Source organism: Neoarius graeffei, chromosome 6 (assembly GCF_027579695.1).
Source record: "Neoarius graeffei isolate fNeoGra1 chromosome 6, fNeoGra1.pri, whole genome shotgun sequence".
In the NCBI taxonomy this organism is placed as follows: Eukaryota; Metazoa; Chordata; class Actinopteri; order Siluriformes; family Ariidae; genus Neoarius; species Neoarius graeffei.
In genome coordinates, this window is record NC_083574.1 from 33,500,381 (window position 1) to 33,512,794 (window position 12,414).

The 12,414-nt window shown below is 40.5% G+C and overlaps 1 protein-coding gene across 2 annotated transcripts in view; it reads left to right on the top strand.

The window, feature by feature from the left end:
* Positions 1 to 12,414, top strand: part of LOC132887851 (golgin subfamily B member 1-like) — a 225,383-nt gene that overhangs the window by 132,650 nt on the left and 80,319 nt on the right. The gene's annotated exons all lie outside the window — the stretch shown is intronic.

Below are 12,414 nucleotides of genomic sequence, written 5' to 3' on the forward strand. Positions count from 1 at the left end.
GGGTCTTTCACGCCCCTCGCACTGCTCATGGGGGGTCTGCTCCTGGGCAGCCCTCTTAGCAACCATTTCGGCTTTCTCTAGCCGTTTGGTGCAATTATCAAGGGAGGTCTTCCAGAGCTCACACTCCCTATGTAAATCATTATTATCGGCTGTCAGCTTGGCGTTGCTGGTGGTCAGCCTTTCAACCTCTCCGCGAAGGCATCTGATTTCTGAATCAGCATTTTGGAAGTATGATAGGAATAGCTTACCTAGTGCCACTTGGATACTAATAGTTGTTCTTTTTGGATCTCTCATATGTTTGTTTGAATTGTCTAGGTTGTTTTGGCATTCACTCTCACTCATGTACTTAATGTTTGCCTTTTCGGAGGCAGAGCAGTGAATGAGGTCTGCAATGACCTCAAGGAGAGACACGTCTTGAGCGTTGTCTTCCATTTTTGAGACATGAGGGGATGCCATTTTACTTAGGCTGGATGTTAGATAATTAATCAAGTTAATTATTAATTTAATCATTATTAATTAACTATGTAATTAATTATGAAGGTTTATTTGGAAATGCTCTCTTATCCTAAGTTGAATAGGTTATGAGTATTGGTGATATGGTTATCACACTACTGTTAACCGTTTTAACACACCTGGGGATATACCTTAGCAGTTGCTGAATTAAACTGATAGTTTATTTGTTGTTGAACAATAATCCAGAAGTCAACAAACCAATCGCCTCACACGGGGCACCATTTTAACTGTGGGTGCAATCAGTTAATTATTGATACTAAGTGATCAATCTCGTTAAATCAGTCTCATTAAATTTTGAAGGTCAATAATTAAAATGAATCAATCCCATTGAATCATTTAATTTGACTCGTTTGAATTGAATCATACCATAGAATCACTCTCATTTGAAGTGAATCGTTCAGTGAATCGTTCAATGAATCATTTAGTGAATCATTTAGGGAATTGTTCAATGAATCATTTAGGGAATCATTTAGTGAATCATACCATTAATCCTGGTGCTTAATAATAAATTACCAAACAGCTAAATTATGGTACATTTCCAAATTATTAAGATCACTTACCATATTATATAACATTTGCACCCTTTTTGAATTCTTTGAGAAAATTGGGGACTTCAGATGTTGTTCACACAAATAAACACAGTTTGTTTAATAAATGAATTTATTATACAAAGATAAAAAGATAAATCAATATATACAAGCAGTGAAGTGTGTGTGTGTGTGTGTGAGAGAGAGAGAGAGAGAGAGAGAGAGGGAGTGTGAAGGACTTGACCATGTGTTTAGCCTCGTGTAGCTAACTACACGTGGTGGAGGCCTAGCTTGTTGGTAGCTAAACAAAAGAATGTTATCTAAACAGAACAAAGGATTAGCTCTGTGTTTAGCCTCGTGTAGCTAACTACACGTGGTGGAGGCCTAGATTAGCCTTGTGTTGCTAGTATGTGTTTGTGAAAGGCCCTATAGCCTAGCTAAAGTGTGTTTGTTAGGCCTGATGGCTTGCTGAGCACATGGTAGGCCTTGATTAGCTTTGTGTTGCTAAGCAGACAAAAACGAAGCTGTAGCTAACCCACTAGCTCATAACCATACTGAATCCACTGAAATCTTAATGACATCAAGATGTATAATAATGAGAACTATATGTTAGTGGTAAAGAATAAAAGAGAGAAGCATGCGCAGCCTATCTATTAAACAATTGAGAGAACATAGAACCAAAATAAATCAACACGCTGCGTGTTCAACAGTGTAACAATAAACCTGGGTTTAAATTCACACTATTTCAAATAAAAGCAAATTCCTAAGACTATCCTAATTATGCCCAAATGCCAAAATCTTACTTAATCCTGCCTTTAGCAAGATATGAAGAACTATTCGCCGGTGTAGTCTCGGGCCTCGCCGTGGGAGCACGTGAGCCGCTCGTGATGGAGGCGGAGAAAACTTCCGGGTCCAGCGGAGCACTTGGGTGGTTCCCGTGAAAAGCAGAGGGTTCTTGGTCCGAATCTCAGCGTTCGTGAGGAAAAGTCTCTGATCAGAATCAGATGCACAGCGCTTTTGAGTTAAAAAGGATTCAATCGCTTCTTAACTTCTGACTGCCTGGGCTGCAGTCGTGACGTCACTTCTAATGCAAGTAAACCGGTTGTAACTCAGGCTGAGTTTAGAGATCGCGCGACTCTAGAGTTTACCTTTGCCAAGGGTAAGAAGCAAAATCGCGCTGAGTGATGGATCTTGCAAGAAAGAAGACGTCTTTTTGGGGTGGAGAGCGCCTCTTTATACGTCCAGATCCATCGGGAGCCAACCGTGAGAGACGAAGATGGAAGCGTTGTCCCATTGTTTTATGTTTCCTTGTATGATGACGTAGATGATCCCGCCCACGCGTGACGTAGGTCACACGGAAGTGGACTGGGAATTGTAGTTCTGACACAAGATGGCGGCATGATACCTACACACCAGTATTTTAAAATACACGTGTATAATTTATATCACTTTTTATTTGATGATATTTCCTTTCTGTTTTCAGGTCGGCGTGATCTTTAACATTGCTCCTGTTCAAAGATCCAAACTTGTAGTCTAGAGTGTAGATAGTACTTGTAACAAACTTTTGGTGCTGGAACTCTATAAATAGAACTAACGGCTAGTTCCTTAATAACATAGATCAAAATGTGTTTGGTCCCTGCGCCAGGCACAAATAGAAGGGCACGACAGTATAAGCTTAGCCCTCAAAGTAAAACAAAAATTGTGAAAGCATTTGCAGAATTCAATGCTAGTAACCTTTAATAACATCTGAGACTTCATCATACAGAAAATACTAAATCCTTGATTTATCACGAATTAGAATCTATATTAAAAACGACTCATCTAAAAACACAACACATTCGAGGGCATTAAAAACGGATGATTTGGGATTGAAAAAAGAGAACGGTGCACAAATAACAAGATGACACTTCACATGTTTGTATGTCTGTGAAGATTCTTAGGCCCTGTCCACACGGCAACGGATTCAGGTGAATCCGATAAAATTTTTTATCGTTTCGGCCTGGCGTCCACACGGCACCGGCGTTTTGGGTGCCCCAAAACGATATTTTTTGAGAACGGGTTCCAGAGTGGAAAAATCTGGCAACGGCGCCATTGCGAAGTCGTCTGGATGAGTAGAACGGATTTGTTTACGATGACGTCACAACCACATGACTAGAACAGGTCATCATGCCGGGTAGAAGAAGGGGTTTATGCGCATGCGTCCTACTTCTTCTATTGTTCTGGTGTCTCCAATGGGACCGTCTTACAACGCACGTAGAGGTGTGGCATGTGTATTGCATCGTTTTCAGCAAGCGTTGCGTTGCCATATGTACCTGATATTTTACTGATCCGTTGCCCATGTGGACGCGAGATATATATTTTTTTTTTTACCCGCTAAAAAAAAAAATCTTGTTGCCATTGTCGTGTGGATGTAGCCTCAGTCATCCAGGTCATAGTAACTGTGGGTGGTAAAAGAAAGCAACTGGACTTGCTTGAAGATTCTTGAAGACGTTTCACCTCTCATCCGAAAGGCTTCTTCAGTTCTGTCTGACTAGTAGGGAGTATCAGGTATTTATCCTCTCATGGATGAAAAGCTCATCTACGGTGTCGTTAAGTCATCCTGTTGGTGTGGGTCACTGGAGGCTGGACGTGAACGGCCTCGAGAGTCGTTAGGGTGATCAATGGATCACCTGTTAAGGTGATCAATGGATTGCTGGTTCTCTCTGTCCTCTTGTGAGTCACTGAAAACAGCTGGGTTTTGGTGTGCATTCAGTTGTCTGGGAAGTGTGCCAAGGACTGCATTGTAGGTGGCTGATAATTGATGTCTTAAGGCCAATTTATGCTGACAACGCAGTCCTCGCAGACGGTGTCGCAGATAGCGTCTGCGTAGCCCCCCCACCTTCGCAGACGCTCTGCGCACACCTCCCAAAGATTGTGACCACCGCAGAAGCCTCGCAGACAGCATCGCAGACAAGAGGGCTCTGATTGGTCCACTCTACATCCGCTGTACACGCACTTCCGCTTCCCTACTTTCCCGGTTTGGTTTGTTTTCACGACCGCCATTTTAAAAAACACGAGCGAAGATGGAGCAGCACGAAGAGCGGTTGATCGAGGAAGTGAGGAAGTACGTACATCTATACGACTCCAGTTCTAGTCATTATAAGTAACCGGAGGATAAACACTCCACTAACCACACCCACCAACTACTCCTAGCGATTTCGCGACTTCGCGCCCCCTTGCGTTGTAGCGGTGAATAACATCGCGCACGCCTATTACTCCCCGCTCAACGATAAATTACAACTGTCTGTGAAAAGCTGTCTGCGAAAGCCTTGTCGCAAGAGCATGCAGAGGCCTTTAGACCCCCACCTCTGTTCAGTGATGGCCGTTCCAGTTTAACAAAAATGGCTTCTTTAACTCCTCGCTCATACCCAGCGCTCGAAACTAACGGTGTCCCGATGTCCCGGGGACCATAAAAAATGTCCTCGGGACACAAAATTATCATATCTGGGACAATCCCAGGACAATGGAAAAAATAGATCTAGAAAAAAAAAGTTCTACATTAATATTATTTACAAAGCCGTAACACATACGTAGACATTCACCTAATTTGTCAATTTTAATTTTAAAACGTTAACAGCGAAAAATACATAGTAGCTACACTTTCGATGCACCTGCATCCGTAGGCTACAGAGCAGCGCATTCTGTTCTAGAATCTTCGGCCGGAGTCCGCATTATATGGACTTGGAATGGAATTGCTACCGCACACGCTGCGCCGACTCTTGCCAGAACAAAAATGCTGAAGTGGTTGAAGCGGACCAACCGCGGGGAAGAAACTGAAAGCCCAGACATAACGTCTCCGGGACCTTCAGGATCCAAAGTGTCATCGCCTGGTCTGCAGGCAACGCTAGCAACTGAATGAACTTAATGAACACTGTTAGACACGTTATAAAATACAACAGGAATGATGTGGATGATACTGACGGAAGATACCGTTCAACAGAATAAGTGAGTTTTCTTGGTGTCTTTCTAGTTCAGAAAGTTTAGTCAGTCAGCAGCACAACTAGGCTCGGACCTGGCACTATGCTGATGTTGCTAACATTTGCACCCACGTTTCGGCAGCGAAAGTTCATAAAAAATGGATAACGGAAAGTTCATAAAAAATGGATAACGGAAAGTTCATAAAAATGGATAACGGTAATGGGTAACGGAAAGTTCATAAAAATGGATAACGGTAATGGTGAAAATTATAAGTTGGCCTTATAAGTGCCAACAGATATTGAAGGTATAAGTAGATGAAATGAACATAAAAGGGGTCTTATTTTCAACTAAAGTGTACTGCAGATGTAGGGAGTTGAAACATTTTCTGAATGAGCTAGTTGGCCCCTTTAAATAAACGGGTATCTATTCATACAGTGAGATCACCAAAGTTTAATAAACTGAAAATGCAATAACTGTAATTTTGAAGTAGATGATGTATAGGACATGTGTCGCTTGTGTCTTGTGACTTATTGTAAAAATGATATAAAGGGTTCAAAATCACATAGTTACAAATATAATAGTAACTTCATATGATAATATTAACCACTGGTTATTTCAGAGAGGAAAAAAATGGGGACACTATTGCTTCCATTCGGGACAATACAACACAGAATTCGGGACCACTGGGGGACACAAAGAAAAAAAGTTAATTTCGAGCCCTGCTCATACCAATGATCCTCTCTGGCTAAAATGCGTACGTTGCAATCCTGAAATGAGTGTCCTTTGTTGTTAAGATGAAGGTAGGCAGCAGAGTCCTGGCCTGAGGAACTGGCTCTCCTGTGTTGAGCCATATGCCTGTGGAGCGGTTGTTTAGTTTCTCCAATATACGAGTCCGTGCATTCCTCACTGCACTGAATTGCATACACTACGTTGCCCTGTTTGTGTCTGGGTATTCTGTCCTTAGGGTGGACCAATTTCTGCTTCAGGGTGTTACTGGGTCTGAAATGTACCAGAATGTTGTGTTTGTAGAAGATCCTCTTGAGTTTCTCAGATAGACCAGAAATGTAGGAAATGACAATGTTCTTGCGTTTGTTCCTGTTATCCTCCTTGTCCATTATGTTCCTTTTTCTGCTCTTGAAGAAAGACCAGTTGGGATACCTGCAGTTCTGAAGTGCTTTCTTGATGTGATTCTGCTCCTTCTCTTTTCCCTCTACCGTTGTAGGGATGTTCTGAGCCCTGTGTTGCAAGGTCCTAATGACCCCCAGTTTGTGTTCCAGTGGGTGGTGAGAGTCGAAGAGTAGGTACTGGTCTGTGTGTGTGGATTTCCGGTAGAAATATGTAACATATTTCTGTAAATACTCTGTCTAGAGAGCTCCTATTATATAAATGACCAGGCAATCTGGTTTATAATAAGACCAGGTAGTGATAGGAGATGAATAGATTTGTTTTCTAGTATTTTTAGGGCCCTAAACCTCACTCACGAGTGCGTTTTTTATTTTTCTTAATTTTTAGCATTTCTAGGAAGTACCTATGGCCAGGATTTTCTAGATAGATGGCTGTATGTTTTCCTTCCAGATTAGCAACATGTAGAGAGTTAATTTACCAAATTTCAAACCTCTGTGTAGCCTAGAAGCTGAGAAAAATGCATTTTAAATCCCTGGCAAGGATTTAGGGGGTACATTCTGGTCTAATTTCAGTAATTTTTCAAAATGGCATAAATAAAAACCCTCTGGGTCTAGAAAGCTGAAATTTTGCAGACTAATTTAGATTTACATATATTTTCATCAGTAAGTTCCACCATTAAAATAAATTGGTTGCAGCAATATTTTTTCTATATATTGGGTCTTTTTGGCTTGGACTTACCCTATAGCAGAATGTTGTATACTAGCAGCATATTTATTAATTTTATCGAATGCTGTAAGCAGGGCTTTGAACCGGTTCAAGGAACGAAAACGAAAACCGGTAACTTTTTCTATTTCACATGGAACAGAAACGAAACCAGAAACTTTATTATTTTTTATGTTCCGGAACAGAAACGCTTATTAAAAATAATGGTAACCGGTTAATACCAGTTTTTATTTCGTTCCTCAAAGTTTCCGTAGCCTACAAATTAAAAAGCCATTCTTCTCCTGCGCAAGTTTCTATGACCCGCTGGGGTTCACTTCCTGTGTGACGTTCGCTGACTGAATGGAGAGAGCGGGAAGGTGGACTACTATCACGTCTCCATGTGATAATAAGTGAATTACTGAGTGTCTAAGCAAAGAAGAGCCTGAACGATGCAACCTCCCTATTGGCTGTTTGTAAAAATGTATCAGTTGTTGCCCTTCCCACGGGAATCATCGCGGGCTCGAGAGACGAGACCTGACGAGTTAGTTCGTTGGTAGCAGAACAAAATGTCTGGACACAAATCGGGTTTTCAGAAAAGGAAAGAAAATAAACGGAGGGTTGAAAATACAAAAAAGGAGGCAGAAAATGCAAAACGAGTTTTAAGGTAGGACAAATGGTTACTTTTCTGAGGCAGCCCGCCGTGGCTGCCTGCAGGCTTATTTATTATAGCCCATTTAGTTAAAATAGTTGATATAAAATGTTTATAGTTATAGTTATGTGATGGTTGTCCTGATTTAGACTGGTATTTTGGGGGGGGGTTGCGCGATGTTGCACCCGGGTCCAGATTAGGGCAGAACCGGCCCTGGCTACATTTCAGGTGTAGTTTGTTTTATGTATGTACCGTATGTACACTGTGTGCACAATTATTAGGCAAGTTGTATTCCTGATGATTAATTTTATCGTTGAACAAATACAGTGCTCTCAGTCAATCCAAATTGTTAATAAACCTAAAACCAGAATGATTAACAAAGGAAAGGGGAGTTTAGGCCTTCTCAGGGGAATATACAAGTGTGCAGAATTATTAGGCAACATTTAGTGTGCAGAATTATTATGCAACTAAATGAAAAGCTTAAAGTTTCCCATCTCACTTGTTTATTTTAATTTTCAGTGTAACAAATAAACAACTCAGAATTAACAAATAAACACTTCTAGCATTTCAAAAATATTCAGTGACCAATATAGCCACCCTTCTTTTCAATAACTGCCATGAGCCTTCCATCCAGTCTGTTAGTTTTTTGATTTGTTGACGATCAACTTTTTGTGCAGGAGCAACCACGGCCTCCCAAATGCTATTCAGAGTGGTGTATTGTCTTCCCTCGCTGTAAATCTCATGCTTAAGAAGGGGCCACAAGTACTCAATAGGGTTTAAGTCAGGTGAGGAAGGGGGCCATGTCATTACTTTGTCATCTTTAAGGCCTTTGTGGGCTCGCCAAGCAGTGGAGTACTTGGGTGCATGTGATGGTGCATTGTTCTGCATAACAATCATGGCCTTCTTGAATGATGCAGACTTCTTCCCATACCACTGCTTGAAGAATGTATCTTTTAGAAACTGGCAGTAGGTTTGGGAGTTGATGTTAAGTCCATCTTCAACCTGAAATGGTCAAACTAGCTCATCCTTAATAATAGCAGCCCATGCCATTACCCCTCCACCACCTTGCTGGTGTCTGAGTCAAAGTGCCCTGTGTCCATTAGTTATCCAGCTATGGGCCCATCCATCTGGTCTATCCAGAGTCACTCTCATTTCATCCGTCCATAAAACCTTTGGAAAATCTGTCTTCAGACATTTCTTGGCCCAATCTTGACATTTCAACTTGTGAGTCTTGTTTAGTGGTGGTCGTGTTTCAGCCTTCCTTACCTTGGCCATGTCTCTGAGCACCGAACACCTTGTCCTTCTGGACACTCCAGGTCGGTTGCAGTTCTAGAATATTGTGGCACTGGAGGATAATGGGTTCCTGGTAGCTTCATGTTTAATCCTTCTCAAGTCTTTTGCGGTTAATTTGTGTCTTTTCTTCTCCACACATTTTTTGCGACCCTGTTGACTATTTGCAACAAAATGTTTGATTGTTCTGTGCTCACATTTCTATAGCTTAGCTATTTCAAGAGTGCTGCATCCCTCTGATAGGCATTTTACAATTTTTGTCTTTTCAGTGTCTGTTAAATCTCTTTTTTGGCCCATTTTGCCTGAGATAAAGAAGCTGCCTAATAATTATGCACACCTTAATATAGGGTATTAATGACTTTAGGTCACACCCTCCCTCATTACACAAATAAATACCACCTGAGAATGCTTAAATCCAATTAGCATTCAAGTGTATCTAGCTTGCGGTTGGAAAACATGCATAGAAATAATGGTAGGGTCAGAGTACTCACTTGCCTAATAATTGTGCACACAGTGTACTTGCATAGATGTGTACTTGGTCTTCCAATATGGCGCCTAACAAAATCTCGCGGCGCGGTGACGTCATGCGGTAGCCCTCTATAGGGCCTGACTAGCCTTTGGTAATACACTAAACGAATTATCTTTCATTTTTGGCACTTTTTCTGTTTGTGTAGATGGGATATACTGAGAATCCAAATCGCCAACATTTGAAATAATAATTGTTTTGAATTATTTCTTGTCTTATTTAATGAAGGTTGTAATAGAATTAGCCTACATTTGGTTTAAGCTGGATGAGACAGAGACATAATTTTATAGCCATTTGTTAAACAGCTGACAGGGAACGTAATTAACCGTTCCGGGAACGAAATTTTTTTGTTCTAACCGGTTCGGGAACGTCTATTTAATGGTGGAACCCAAAACCGGAAACGTTAAAATTCCGTTTCTGTTCAGAACGAACCAATAGGAAAAAAATTCTGGTTCAAAGCCCTAGCTGTAAGTGAAGTATGAGTGCATAGTACATTTTTGAAATGTGTAAAGAGGATTCTAACATGGTGTGTGTATACGTGAATGTGATATGTGATGTGATTCTACTCGAATGTGATATGTAATGTTTTAGGTGGAAATTGTACCCAGCCCTGCTTAGATTTCTTCTTTAAGAATTTGGGCATAAACTACATATAAAGGATTTGAGAAATCTGAGAGTGTCTACACTTGAGTTCCTTACAGTGTGTGTTGGTTTTTTATCACAAGGACAAACGTGATGATTGGCTCATTATCCCCCAGTGGCCGAAAGGCCCAAAGGGGGATCATGTCATGGCGATGTCCATCCGTTTGTCTGTCCGTCCCGGGAAGGGTACTCATCTTCTGAAATCTACTCCTCTCACAATTTTTGGAGGAATTTCACGAAACTTGACAGGATTCTTTGTTATATGTCAGTAATACACATATATTGTAATTTCGTTCAATTCGGTCACATTTTACCAGAGTTATGGTCCTTGATTACCAAACTGGTACTTTGACAATTTCATGAGGGTCTATTAAGCATTTATAGCATAGATATAGTTGCCAGCGGGGAATATTGTGCTCTCAGAGCACTCTTGTTTATTTAAAAACATGGTCAGCTTTCAGTCAGCAGTTAACAATGACTACGTTTACATGCACATCCAAATCGAGCTGCTGTCGGTAATCGAGCTGAAGGTCCCAGCAGGGTGCCAGAGAAATCCAATCCTACATGCACACGATGAAATCGAGCTATTGTGTGAGGTGCATTGTGTACCCGAGCCACAGGTGGCGCTACACGCCCCATCGTGTTGGTACACTTCCGGTTGTCGTCATGAAGAAGAGCTATTCAAGAGTATAAACAAAGTTATCAGCAGTGTTGCCAGATACTGCTGACGTTTTCCAGCCCAAAACATGTTCAAATCCGCCAAAATGCACTTAAAACTGCCCAATCTGGCAACACTGGTAGTTCCGTGTTCACAAGTTCCGTGCTGAAGCTGTTAGGCTTACTCTAACAGACTGTATGGCTACAAACTGTCCTGCGCAGACCACTGTTTTGTAAGACAACTTATTTTGCACAATTGTATATTTTTCTAAAGTCCATTTTTTTGCTTACAAAAAAATATTTTTTTTGCTTACAATTTAACTTATGTCTTAATAAACACACAAAAATTCAATTGTTTTGCTTTTATTGACATTCTTCAGATGTTGGACATATATATATACACACACAGACACAAATACAATGACTTGTTTATGTACACAATTCACAGCTATGCAACAGCTGTACAGATGTATTTGGTGATACAGTAAGTGAGCTAAATTTTAACGGTGCAAACAATGCCACAAAAAGAAAAGATTCATGCCGTTGTCATGATTCGTTGTCATGCCGACCGAGGCTGTTGTGTTTCCCGCTTGTGGTCTCGTCACTCGTCACTTCCGGAAGGGGCAGTGCTGAAGTAAGTAGCTCAAATACGTAGCTCAATAGGGTTTACATGCACTAAGTAGCTCAGCAGAAATCGCATAATCTAGGTCGTGTAGCTCGATTCCGAGAAATCAAGTTCGGTTCAATTTCAGCCGAATTAAGGTGTATACATGGCATTTTGAACTTCGATTTCAGTCGAGCAACGGCAGAAATTCGATTCTCTCTATGTGCATGTAAACGCACTGATTGTTAGCATTGAGCTTCCATCATAAAATGGTACGGTTCTCTGTGGCCTCTTTAGTTTTCAGTGTAATTTGGTAAGAACTGGCCACTGGTGCTTTATATTAGCAAAAGGTGATTGGATTGTTGCTTGCAGTTATGTTTATTTTTAATCATTGCATAATCTGTTGAATAATTGATTATTACCTGTTCCAGTTACAATGCCTAATGCAAATTAAAATTATACAATGACCAAAGAAACTTGAAGATTCAGACGGTTTATTTTTCTGTCTCTTTATCTAAACAGTACTAAATTAGTAGTCTATACATACATGTTGCTTCCCCATTAAAAGCAAGTGAAACTTAACAGGCCTTATTAAACGATTGATCTAGTATTTCACACAATTTACTGCTTTTACTGAACTACTGCAAATTTTACAAGTTGTTTCAATTATGTAATAGCATCAATCAGTGTTATAGTCGAGTCATTAAATCTTGAGGCCGAGTCCAGTCTCGAGTCCCCAGTGTTCAAGTCTGAGTCAAGTTCAGGTCATTTAAAAAAAAAAAAATGTCAAGTCCACTATTGATCAGAGTCGAGTCCAAGAATAAGACTCCAGGCACACCATTTGACGGTGGCTGTTTTACTGCCATTGACATTAGTTTGTTCCTGAACATGACGTATGAACAGTGATAGTGAGTGCACTATTTAGTAATTATTTAGTAATTGTATGCTTTAATTATATTAATTAAAATCAGGAATTTTTTGTAGTTATTAGAAAGATAGTAAAAACAGTCTTGACATATTATTTTATATTTGTGGAAGCTGGACTGACTGAAAGGTGCGATGACATAGAGCGTATGATTGGGGGGGCAGTAAGAGCAGTAGCTTCCAAATGCGGTATTTTTTATATTTTTGATAAAGTACACATTTAGTGTCTCAGTAGGATCTGAGAGCAAAAAAAAAAAATTAAATTCCAACTTTTAAATTTCATTCTTTAATTGCTGTT